Source organism: Lagenorhynchus albirostris, chromosome 12, assembly GCF_949774975.1.
Source record: "Lagenorhynchus albirostris chromosome 12, mLagAlb1.1, whole genome shotgun sequence".
NCBI lineage: Eukaryota > Metazoa > Chordata > Mammalia > Artiodactyla > Delphinidae > Lagenorhynchus > Lagenorhynchus albirostris.
This window is the reverse complement of record NC_083106.1, coordinates 87,984,642-87,995,861: the sequence shown is the minus strand read 5'-3', so window position 1 is coordinate 87,995,861 and position 11,220 is coordinate 87,984,642.

The following is an 11,220-nucleotide window of genomic DNA, read 5'->3' as shown; positions in this document are numbered from 1 at the left end:
TGATGCAGCTCAATATGAAAAAACAAACAACACAATCCAAAAATGGGCAGAAGACCTTAATAGACATTTCTCTGAAGAAGATATACAGATTGCCAAAAACACATGAAAGGATGCTCAACATCACTAATCATTAGAGAAATTCAAATCAAAACTACAGTGAGGTATCACCTCACACCCGTCAGAATGGCCATCATCAAAAAATCTACAAGCAGTAAATGCTGGAGAGGGTGTGGATAAAAGGGAACCCTCTTGCACCGTTAGTGGGAATGTAAATTGATACAGCCACTATGGAGAGCAGTATGGAGGTTCCTTAAAAAAACTAAAAATAGAACTAGCATCCGACCTAGCAATCCCACTACTGGGCATATACCCTGAGAAAACCATAACCGAAAAAGAGTCATGTACCACAACGTTCATTGCAGCACTAGTTACAATAGTCAGAACATGGAAGCAACCTAAGTGTCCATCGACAGATGAATGGATAAAGAAGACGTGGCACATATATACAATGGAATATTACTCAGCCATAAAATGAAATGAAATTGAGTTATTTGTTGTGAGGTGGATGGACCTAGAGTCTGTCATACAGAGTGAAGTAAGTCAGAAAGAGAAAAACAAGTACCGTGTGTTAACACATGTATATGGAATCTAAAAAAAAAAAAAAAAAAGTTTCTGAAGAACCTAGGGGCAGGACAGGAATAAAGATGCAGACTTAGAGAATGGACTTATGGACACAGGGAGGGGGAAGGGTAAGCTGGGACATAGAGAGTGTCATTGACATATATACACTACCAAATGTAAAATAGCTAGGGGAAGCAGCCGCATAGCACAGGGAGATCAGCTCAGTGCTTTGTGACCACCTAGAGGTGTGGGATAGGGAGGGTGTGAGGGAGATGCAAGAGGGAAGGGATATGGGGATATAAGTATATGTATACCAGATTCACTTTGTTATACAGCAGAAACTAATACAATAATGTAAAGCAAGTATACTCCAATAAAGATGTTAAATCAATCAATCAATGTAAGAATCAAAATAAAAGTTTTCCCCCCCATTTCTTGAGATCAGTAGAGTGACTCTCTGCTCCTAGAAGTCAAAGGGCTTTCCTAACACATTACTCTGTGTTACTTCATGAAGTTCTAATTTGTCAATGGATTTTACTTTCTATATTTTCATCCTGTACAGCCATGGATGTTGGATAAGTAGTGTTGTGTGAACTCTCTTTAGGGTCACATGGGCATTTATTATTCTTTCATCTAATTTCATTAAATACATGGAGAATACATTTATTGGGGTGAGGCTGTTTATTTGATCTAGTAGATAAAATAAAACATCCACAATAAGACAAATGTCCTCATTTCCTATTTTCCTGACCATTGAGGGAAGAAGAAAGCTTACAATCCTAGATCCTTTCATCTCTGTCTCACATTTCATCTTCCCCTTCCATTTCCAAAGATGCTGGTTTTCTTTTTCAAGGCAGGGTAGTGTTTAGCTAGGGTTGGCTTCCATGTCTCACCTCTGAAAACAGTCACTAAGAGGCAGCATGACTCATTACCACTGTCTCAGGTGCTCCTGATATAGTGAATCTTTTGCCAACACTCAATACGTGTTTGTACAAAAAGGATTCAGCAATCCCTACAGTACAGGTGATCAGTCAACGGCCTAAGGAAACCTATAAAATGATCTGGAGGGCCAAACTGAGAAGTAATGAATATATATCTGTGATATACTCTCTCCTCTCCTCTCTCAAGTTACTCCACCCTGCTTTATACTTTTTACTCCCTTTGGGTTACCACTAATCAAGGAAATTTTAAATTATTCCATTAGCCGAATATGGTTTAAAGTGAACTAAGTCTGCTCATAGAGTGTTTGCCATATTTTGTACCCACAGTCTATAATATATATATATATATATATATATATATATATATATATATATACTTTAAAGGAAAATTGAACTTATGGAAGAGATAAAATGCACAGCCCTTGTCAAAAGCATCTATCAAACAACATGAGAATAATTACCAAGTGACAACTAGTGCCAGTTATTAAGTTACTTTCTCTTGGCTCCAAACCACTCTCTACACTCTGCTGGCCCCAGGTCTCTACAGATCACATTTCTGCTTTTCCAGCTGACTGATGGGGGCCCTAGAGGAAGACTGCAAGGCTAGAGGGCGAAGGAGAGGCTCACTTCTTCCCTTCCGCTCTCCATTTCCATGGACATCACCCCATTAACTCTTTTCCCACCAGTGGCAGCAACCCCTTCCCATAGCTGCAGCTGGATCAGGTTTGCAAAGTTTTCAGCATCACATCCACACTCCGCACTGAGCAGCACCACCTCCTTTGAAGTCTGAACTCAGCTCTGTGGGGTCTCTCCTCTTAAGTTTCCAAGTTTTAATAATTCCAATACCTTCTCTTTGTTCTCTCAATCCAAAAAATGGTAGCTGCTTCCTACAGTTGCTACCTCCTTGTTAACTAGAATTCACTTTTTACTCTTTCAGCTACCTGGTTATAAAACTTAGATTTCGTTAACAATTCTTCAAATTCTGTCTGAATAATACCAGATGTGATTTCTATCTCCTATCTGGACCTTGACTAACATACAACTTAACACATATAAAGTAGTATTATATAAACTGGGTACACTGAAATTGTTTTAAAATAAAACTGAATGTGAAAGTAGGACAGGCAAGAAGGTAAAGTAAATGTGTAGCTGTCAGAGGTTGTTAGATGGAGGGGGGAAATGGTGGAGGAAAGGAAGGGAGGACTAACATTATAAAGTGGGAAGACAAGAAATATTGTCTATGGTAAGTATAGTAAGAGAGACTGTGAGTATAATTTGAAATTGCATAGCAGAACTAGGATTAATGACATATGACAACAATTAAGAGAAGAGAGAAGGAGAAGACTGTGTCAGCAAATTAAATTATTTTCTAACATAGCAGGATGATGTTTAGAGATGATAAATTAAAAATAATAAAATAAGCACATTATTTAACTATAAAGAATTAGAAACAAATGATTAAAGTGTTTATCTCTGAGGAATAATGCTAACGATATGTAGGAGAAGGACAAAGGATAGTTGTCTTTCCCATAATGAATACGTCTTTCCATTTAATTTTTAATATTTTATTAATTTGATTGTTTAAATTTTAAAAATTCAAGGAAACAGACTTGCACTTTTGGGATGATGGAGAAAATTACTTTTCCCTACTCCTCCCACTAATTACAATTAAGAACCATGACCATTATACATAAAACAAGCATAAGAAAGTTCTGGAAGGAGGAGAGAAGGCAGACAGACTAGGTATCTCAGGACTCAAGGAAGCACACACTATGAGATCCCTGGGTTACCTTTTTGCCTCATATATTCCAGATATAGAAGTAAAAAGTCAACAACTGGGAAAGACCAATGAACACAGACTAAAAATCCCCAAGAAAGCCTACTCCTTCTAGCCAAAGAACCAGGGAAACGACAATCTAGCAAGACAGAAAGCTTACAGAAAATAGCTGTTCTACTCCAAACACTACAGAAAAAGCTGTGCCCTACCCCTACCCATGCCAAAAAGGAGGCAAAACTTCCACACTCAAAGAGTGTCAGTCAAGAGCACATAGGGTGTCTGGACTCCACTCTAGCCCAGCAGTAAAGAACTGTCCTTCCCCTTCCCCTGCGGTGAGGACAGAGGAAGCCTAGTACAGAGTCAGGACTTTCCACACCACCAGGAGGTGATGAGGCCACCCTCCTCCTACCCCATGGTGTCAGTTGAAATTACATGGAGAGTGGTAATAAGACGCTGAGAATTCTGGCTCCAGACCAAAATCGTGGGTCTGATTTTTTTTTTTACACCCAGTCATAGGCAATTACAAATGCTTCATCTGGTGGTCCTCAGCAGGGAAAGCTGCCCTCCCCACACCAGACTTGGTGCACAGCCAGAGCATTGCAGACTCTGAAGAGAGTTAGAGGCAAGGCCCCAGGCCAGACTGGCTGGCCTTGCTCTTATGCATATCTGCATTCTTGAAAGTCTCCTCACTGGGGAAACTTGAGGATACTTTTCCACTCCTACTCCTTTCCCCTCCCTTTCCCCCGACCCCTGGGTTCATAAATGGCAGTGGCCTTTTGTTCAGGGCTCCCGCAGCAGTGAGATAGTACCCAGAGCCCCTGTGTTGACCCACCTGACTCTGGTGGGAAGCCAGCACTTTCTGGTTTAGCCTCTGGCTCACACTAAAGGCTTGACTCTTGCTTTCATTCTGGCTCAGCTCCCTCCAGCTCAGCTAGTACCCCTCCCAGTGAGGCAGGTGTCCTTGGAGGCATAATCAGGAGTCAGAACTTCACACCCACTTGGCAATAGCAAGGTGGTGTCATTCATTCCCTGCTGGAGTGGTATCAGAGAAAACCAGCTAAAACAGAAGGTTTGAATAAGATCTAGAGTCTTTTAACATTCAAAATGTCCAAGTTTCCATAAAAAATCATTCATCATATCAGGAACCAGGAAGATCTCAAACTGGGTCAAAGAGGAAGTGTCAAGGAGATTTTAAAAATACTTTTGAAGAGAATGAAAATGAATTTACAACATATCAAAAATTCATGGTTCACAGTTAAAGCCGTGCTGAGCAGGAAGTGTATAGCATAAAATGCATATATTAGAAAAGAAAAAAAGTATCAAATCAATAATCTAAGTCCCCACCTTAAGAACCTAGGAAAAATAAAGCAAGATAAATCCACAGTAAGCAGAAGGAAGTAAATAATAGAAATAAAAGCAGATATTAGTGAAATAGAAAAGATAAAAACAATAAAGAAAATCAATGAAACAAAGAGATGGTTCTTTGAAAAACTGAATAAAATTGACTAACCTCTAGCAAGACTGACAAAAAAAAGAAAGAAGACACAAATTACTAATATCAGAAATATCATTATAGACCCTGCAGGCATCAAAAAGATCACAGACATTATTACAAACAGCTCTACACACATAAATTTGAAAACTTAGATGAAATGGGCCAGTTCCTTAAAAAGAAAATGCTAACTACCATAACTCACCCAATATGAAATAGACTATTTGAATATCCTTATAACTATTAAGGAAATTTAATTCATAATTTTAAAGCTCTCAAAAAGGAAATCTCCAAGCCAGATGGGTTCACAGGAGAGCTCCAACAAACTTTTAAAGAAGAATTAACACTAATTCTATGCAATGTCTTCCAGAAAGTAGAAGAGTGAAGAAAACATCCCAATTCATTTTATAAAGCTAGTATTACCCTGATACAAAAACCAGACACACACAGCACAAAAACAGGAAGCTATAAATCAACATTTGAAGACCACATATCCACAGAGGACTATATCTAAAATATAGAAACAACTCTCAAAATTCACCAGTAAAAACAATAATCCAATTAGAAAACTGACAAAAGTTATGAAGAGACATTTTACTGATGGCTATAAGCACATGAAAAGTTGTTCAATAATCAGCAATCAGTGAGTTGCAAATCAAAGCCACAGTGAGATATCACTACACACATATCAGAATGGCTACAATAAAAAATAGTGACACTGAATGTTAGCAAGGATGTGGAGACACTGGATCACTCACTGATAGCTAGTGGGCATGTAAAATGGTACAGCCACTCTGGATAGTAGATTGGCAGTTTCTTAAAAAGCTAAACATACAATTACTACACAACTCAGCAATTGCATCCCCAGGCATTTACCCCAGAGAAGCAAAGGCTTATGTTCACAAAAAAAACCTATACATGAAAGTTTATAGCAGCTTTATTCATAACAGCCCAAAACTGGAAACAACCCAGATATCCATCACTGGGTAAATGAGTAAACAAACTGTGGTATATCTATATCGTGTAATACTTCTCTGTAATAAAAACATACAGACCTTGATACAGGCCAAAATCCAGATAATAATACTCAGTGGGGGAAAAAAGCCAATCCAGAAGATTACATACTGATTCCATTTATATAACATTCTCGAAATGATGAAATTATAGACATGGAGAGGAGATCAGTAGTTATCAGAGGTTTAAAAGAAGGTAGGGGTAGGAGGGAAGTGGATGTGGATATAAAAGACAACATGAGGTATCTGGTGGTGATAGAAATACAGGAAGATGTAAATCCTGATTGTATCTCTGTCAGTATCTTGGTTGTGATGTGCACTATAGTTTTGCACGATGTTACCACTGGAGGAAACCAGCTAAATGTTATGTAAGATCTCTCTCTATTATTCCTTACAATTGCATGTGAATCTACAATTATTCAAAATTAAAATTTTAATTTAAAAGTATTTAAATTTATTTTAATATGAGGGAAAAGACCACAGTTTGCAGCCAGTTAACATAACAAGGAAATACTTAGAAAGAACGTGGCAATGCCTTCAGGTCATTGAAAATGATACCACAGTTTTTCTCAAAATACAAAGAGGATTTATTATAAATTGTACTTCATAAAATATATTAACTCCCTAGCATTCAATTTTTATGATCCACAGGGATTTGATTCCCTCTTCTGAATTCTGCAATTCTGGTACAAATTACATTTAAGCTGATCCAACTGGGAGTTGCTAAACCTGATTAAAACAATCATGGTCATAAAGAGATGCTGTAAAATTGGTATTAGAACTATTCAACCCACAACCTCCTCCCATCCCTCTAGCTCCTTCCTACACACACACACACAAAGTGTTTGTCTTTTAGGCATGTGCTCCCAGGTAATCAAAGGCTGCATAAAGTTATTGATTTTAAATTCTCCTTAATTAACAAACTATTACCTTGACTTTCTGAATAATTCTAGCATAAAATAGCTCATGAAACCAACCTTCCCTGTTTTTCCATTTTTCATACTTTTGGACATTGTCCTTTTGTATTCTATTCAGATGAGGAACTCAAAGCTAAGAAGCAGTTACCTAAAGACTGACACCTGGGAATTTATGGACATTTCTTTTTCTCCATAGTTACTTCTTTTCCTTTCTTTTCCAAGAAACTAAATACCATGGCCATTGTTCTGCTGCAAATTTACATTATTTTCTTACCCCAAGTGTGAAAACTAAAAATATAAGCAGAGGCAAATTGTAGGGTGAAAAATAGGCTATTCCTCACCTACCTTCACAATTTAGTGTCTCAAGGGGATCAAGATGGAGTAAGAGGACATGGAGCTCACCTTCTCCCACAAACACATCAAAAATACATCTACATGTGGAACAATTCTCACTGAAGACTAACTGGAGACTGGGGGAAGCACTCTTGTACAACCAAGGCTGCAAAAAGACACACATGCAATCCGATAGGAAGGGAAGAAAAGTGATCAGGTCTGGACCTGTGCCCCTGAGAGGGGTCCTAAGTATGGGGGGGCGGAGAACAGAAGCCCCCTTGGCATGGTGGAGGACCACTGGGATAAACATAGGGCTGTGGGAAGCCTGGATTCTGCTCATGAGGCGCTTATGCTGGTTAGCACCCAAGGCAGGATGGAGACAGGTCTGCTCTGGCTGCTGCAGGATTTCCCCTGACCACCTCACTGTGCACCCCAGCCTGAGCAGGGCAGACGCTCTGGCCCTGCTCAGTCTGTACCACAGCAGAGCACTGGATCTGGAGCAGCCACAACCACGGAAAAGACTAGACTGTGGGAAGCAGAGGGGACCCAGTTCCGGGGTGGAGGCTGGGTGGGGTCATGGCAGCCATGGTTGGTGCTTGCTCAAGAGGTACTCCAGAAGCAGCCAAAATAACCACTGGCCACAGCTCATTTCCCCACACACACCAAGAGTCCAAATGGCCCCACCTGCCCTGCAGAGCAGTTCCACAAAAAGGTGTGGGGAGCAGAGGCTGGGAGCAGTAATCTGCACCTGAGTCTACATCTAAGTGGAGCCGTGGACACCTGCACAGGCAGCACGTCACACCTCGGTCTGCACACCAAAACCATCTTGCTCCAGCACTCTCCTCCTCTGGGGCAAGTGTCCTGGTGCAGGGAGAGGGGGAAACACACACTTAAAGGGAACAGAACCTGCTAGAACTGACCTTCAGGGCTTCTGCTCCAGCAACTTGGGATCAGACTCTGACCCTGACCCTGACAGGGTGATGATGGCTGCTGAGCAGAGGGGAAGTCCTGCCCCAGCTGGAGTCCTGGCTCCAGCTCTACCTTCTCCATCTCCAGCCACACCCCCTACCAAAGTGATAGCTGCCAGCACACCCCGAGGGAAGACATGACTTGCAAATCCAGCTCTCCCACCAAAGACATGGGTCCAATGACCCACATAGTCTGCATAGGGATGCTCCCACATAAGAACACCCCTTCAAGACTGCAGTAGATAAATGTTTCACCTAAATTCATAGAGGCAGAGAAAGTTAAGTAAAATGAGAAGACAGAGAAACTGCTCCCAATTGAAAGAGTAACAGAAAACCCCTGAAAGGACAAATAATGAAACAGAATAAACAATTTAAAAGATAAAGAATTCAAAGCATTGATAGTAAAAATGTTAACTGAATCAGGGAAAAGAATTGATATAAACATGGAACATTTTGACAAGGAACTAGAAAATATTGAAAAGATCCGATCAGAAATGAAGAATTCAATAGCTGAAATTAAAACACACACACACACACATTAGAAGGAATGAATGGCAGAAAAATAGATCAGAGTGCATAAGTGATCTGGAACATAAAATAATGGAAATCACACAATCAGAACAGCAAAAAGAAAAATGAATTTTTAAAAAAATGTAAGCAATATAAAAGATCTCCAAGATAACATTGTGTTCCAACATTCACATTATAGGAGTCCCAGAAGAAGAGAGAGAGAAGGTGATCAAGAATGTATTTGAGGAAATTATGACTTAAAACTCCCAAACTTGAAGAAAGAAACAGATATCCAGGTACAGGAAGCACAAAGTGTCCCAAACAAGATGAACCCAAACAGACCCACACAAGACATCATAATTAAAATGACAAAAGTTAAAGAGAAGATTCTAAAGGCAGCAAGAGAAAAACAAAAAGTTATATGCAAGGGAACCCCTATAAGGCCATCAGCTGATTTCTTTGCAGAAACTTTGCAGACCAGAGGGAGTGGCATGATATATTCAAAGTACTGCAACCTAGAATACTCTACACAGCAAGATTATCATTTAGAATAGAAGGAGAGATAAAGAACTTCTCAGATAAGCAAAATCTAAAAGTGTTCATCAATACTAAACCTAACCTAAAAGAAATGTTAAAGGGTCTTCTGTAATTGGAAAAGGAATAAGAATCTATAGGAAAGGGAAAATCCCAATAGGAAAAGAAAACATATAGTAAGGACTGAAAATCAATCACTTAAATAAGCCAGTACAAAGATTAAAGACAAAAAAATTGTAAAATCAAAAAACTGCAAAAAGCAGCTATAATCACAAAAGTACAGTTAAAAGATAAATATGAAAATGTAAAATATGACAGCAAAAACACAAAATGTGGAAGAGGGGAGTAAAAAAATGTACATTTTTAGAATGTGTTTGAACTTAAATGACTACCAGTTTTAAACAAATAGATATAGTATATCAACATATATGAACCCCATGGCAACCACAAATAAAAACTCACAATACAGTAAGTTCCCAACATACAAACCTTCAAGCTGTGAACTTTCAAAGATGCAAAGGTGCATTCACATGTCCAATCACATGTTAGTTCACCTGCCTGTTTACATTGTCATGTGCGTGCATCCTCTACAAGTGGTTGTGCTTTTGTGTACTTTACTGTACAGTACTCTATAGAGTACAGTAGTACAGTATCTTTTTTTCAGGCTAGATCTGCAAGAGGATGACTTCATTGAACTACTTGCTGTGCAACATGAGAAGCTTATTAATGAAGACCTGATGGAATTGGAGGCTCAGATAAAGGACAAATAGAGACAACAAGAAGAAGTAGTAACTGAAGAACTAAAGAGAGTCATGACACAGGAAAGGGCAAGGGGATTTTCTTTATCTAAGGAGACACTGTTAGTTTATGAGGCACAGGACCCAAATGTAAAACTGTACAACAAGGTTGCAGCAGCCTTTCGGAATGCAATGCAGCATTACCATGTCATCTCTGATAAGAAAAAAAAGGAGCTACTACCCAGACATCACTGGATTGTTTTTTCAGGAGGGTAGATAGAATTGAATCCAGCAAGGAACCAGAACCTGTGCCATCAGTGTCAGGGGTGAGTGAAATTGCAGCTTGTCCTCCATCTCCTATTGCCGATGATCCTGCAGCTCTACCATCTCCCACCTCCTCTCCCTCCTCCAGTCAGTACCTCTTCTTGCCTGTTCACTAGATGCCAGCCCCTGTATGCCAGCTGTTGTACTGTACTACTGTACTTTTCAAGGTACTGTACTGAAGATTAAAAATGTTTTCTTTACTTTTTGTGATTTGTTTTTTATATATTATTTGTGTGAAAAGTATTATAAACCTATTTTCAGTACAGTACTATAAAGCCGATTGTGTTAGTTGGGTACCTAGGCTAACTCTGTTGGACTTACGAACAAATTGGACTTACATACTCTTGGAACAGAACTTGTTCATATGTAGGGGACTTACTGTAGATACACAAAAACTAAAAAGAAAGGAACACAAGCATACTACTAAAGGAAATCATCAAACCACAATGGGAGAAACAAACAGAAGAAGAAATGAATCAAGAAGAACTACAAAAACAACTGGAAAACAAGCATTAAAATGGCAATAAGTACATACCTATCAATAATTACTTTAAATGTCAATGGACTAAATGCTCCAATCAAAAGACATAGGGTGGCTTATTGGACAAAAAAAAAAAAAAAGTAAGACTCTTCTATATGCTTCCTACAAGAGATTCACTTCAGAGCTTAAGACACACATAGGTTGAAAGTAAGGGTGTGGAAAAAGATATTTCATGCAAATAAGAAGAAAGTAAGGTTAGAAATACTTATAGCAGATAAAATAGACTTTAAAATAAAAGCTATAACAAAAGACAAAGAAGAGCTTTATATAATGACAAAGGGATCAACACAAGAAGACGATTATACTTGTTAACACATATGTACCCAATATAGGAGCACCTAAATATATAAAGCAAATGCTGAAAGACATGAAGGGAGAAATGGAGAATACAAAATAGCAGGGGACTTTAGCACCACACTGACATCAGTGGACAGATCATTCAGACAGAAAATCAATAAGGCAACAGTGGTCTCAAATGACATATCAGGCTAGTTGGACTTAATAGATATCTA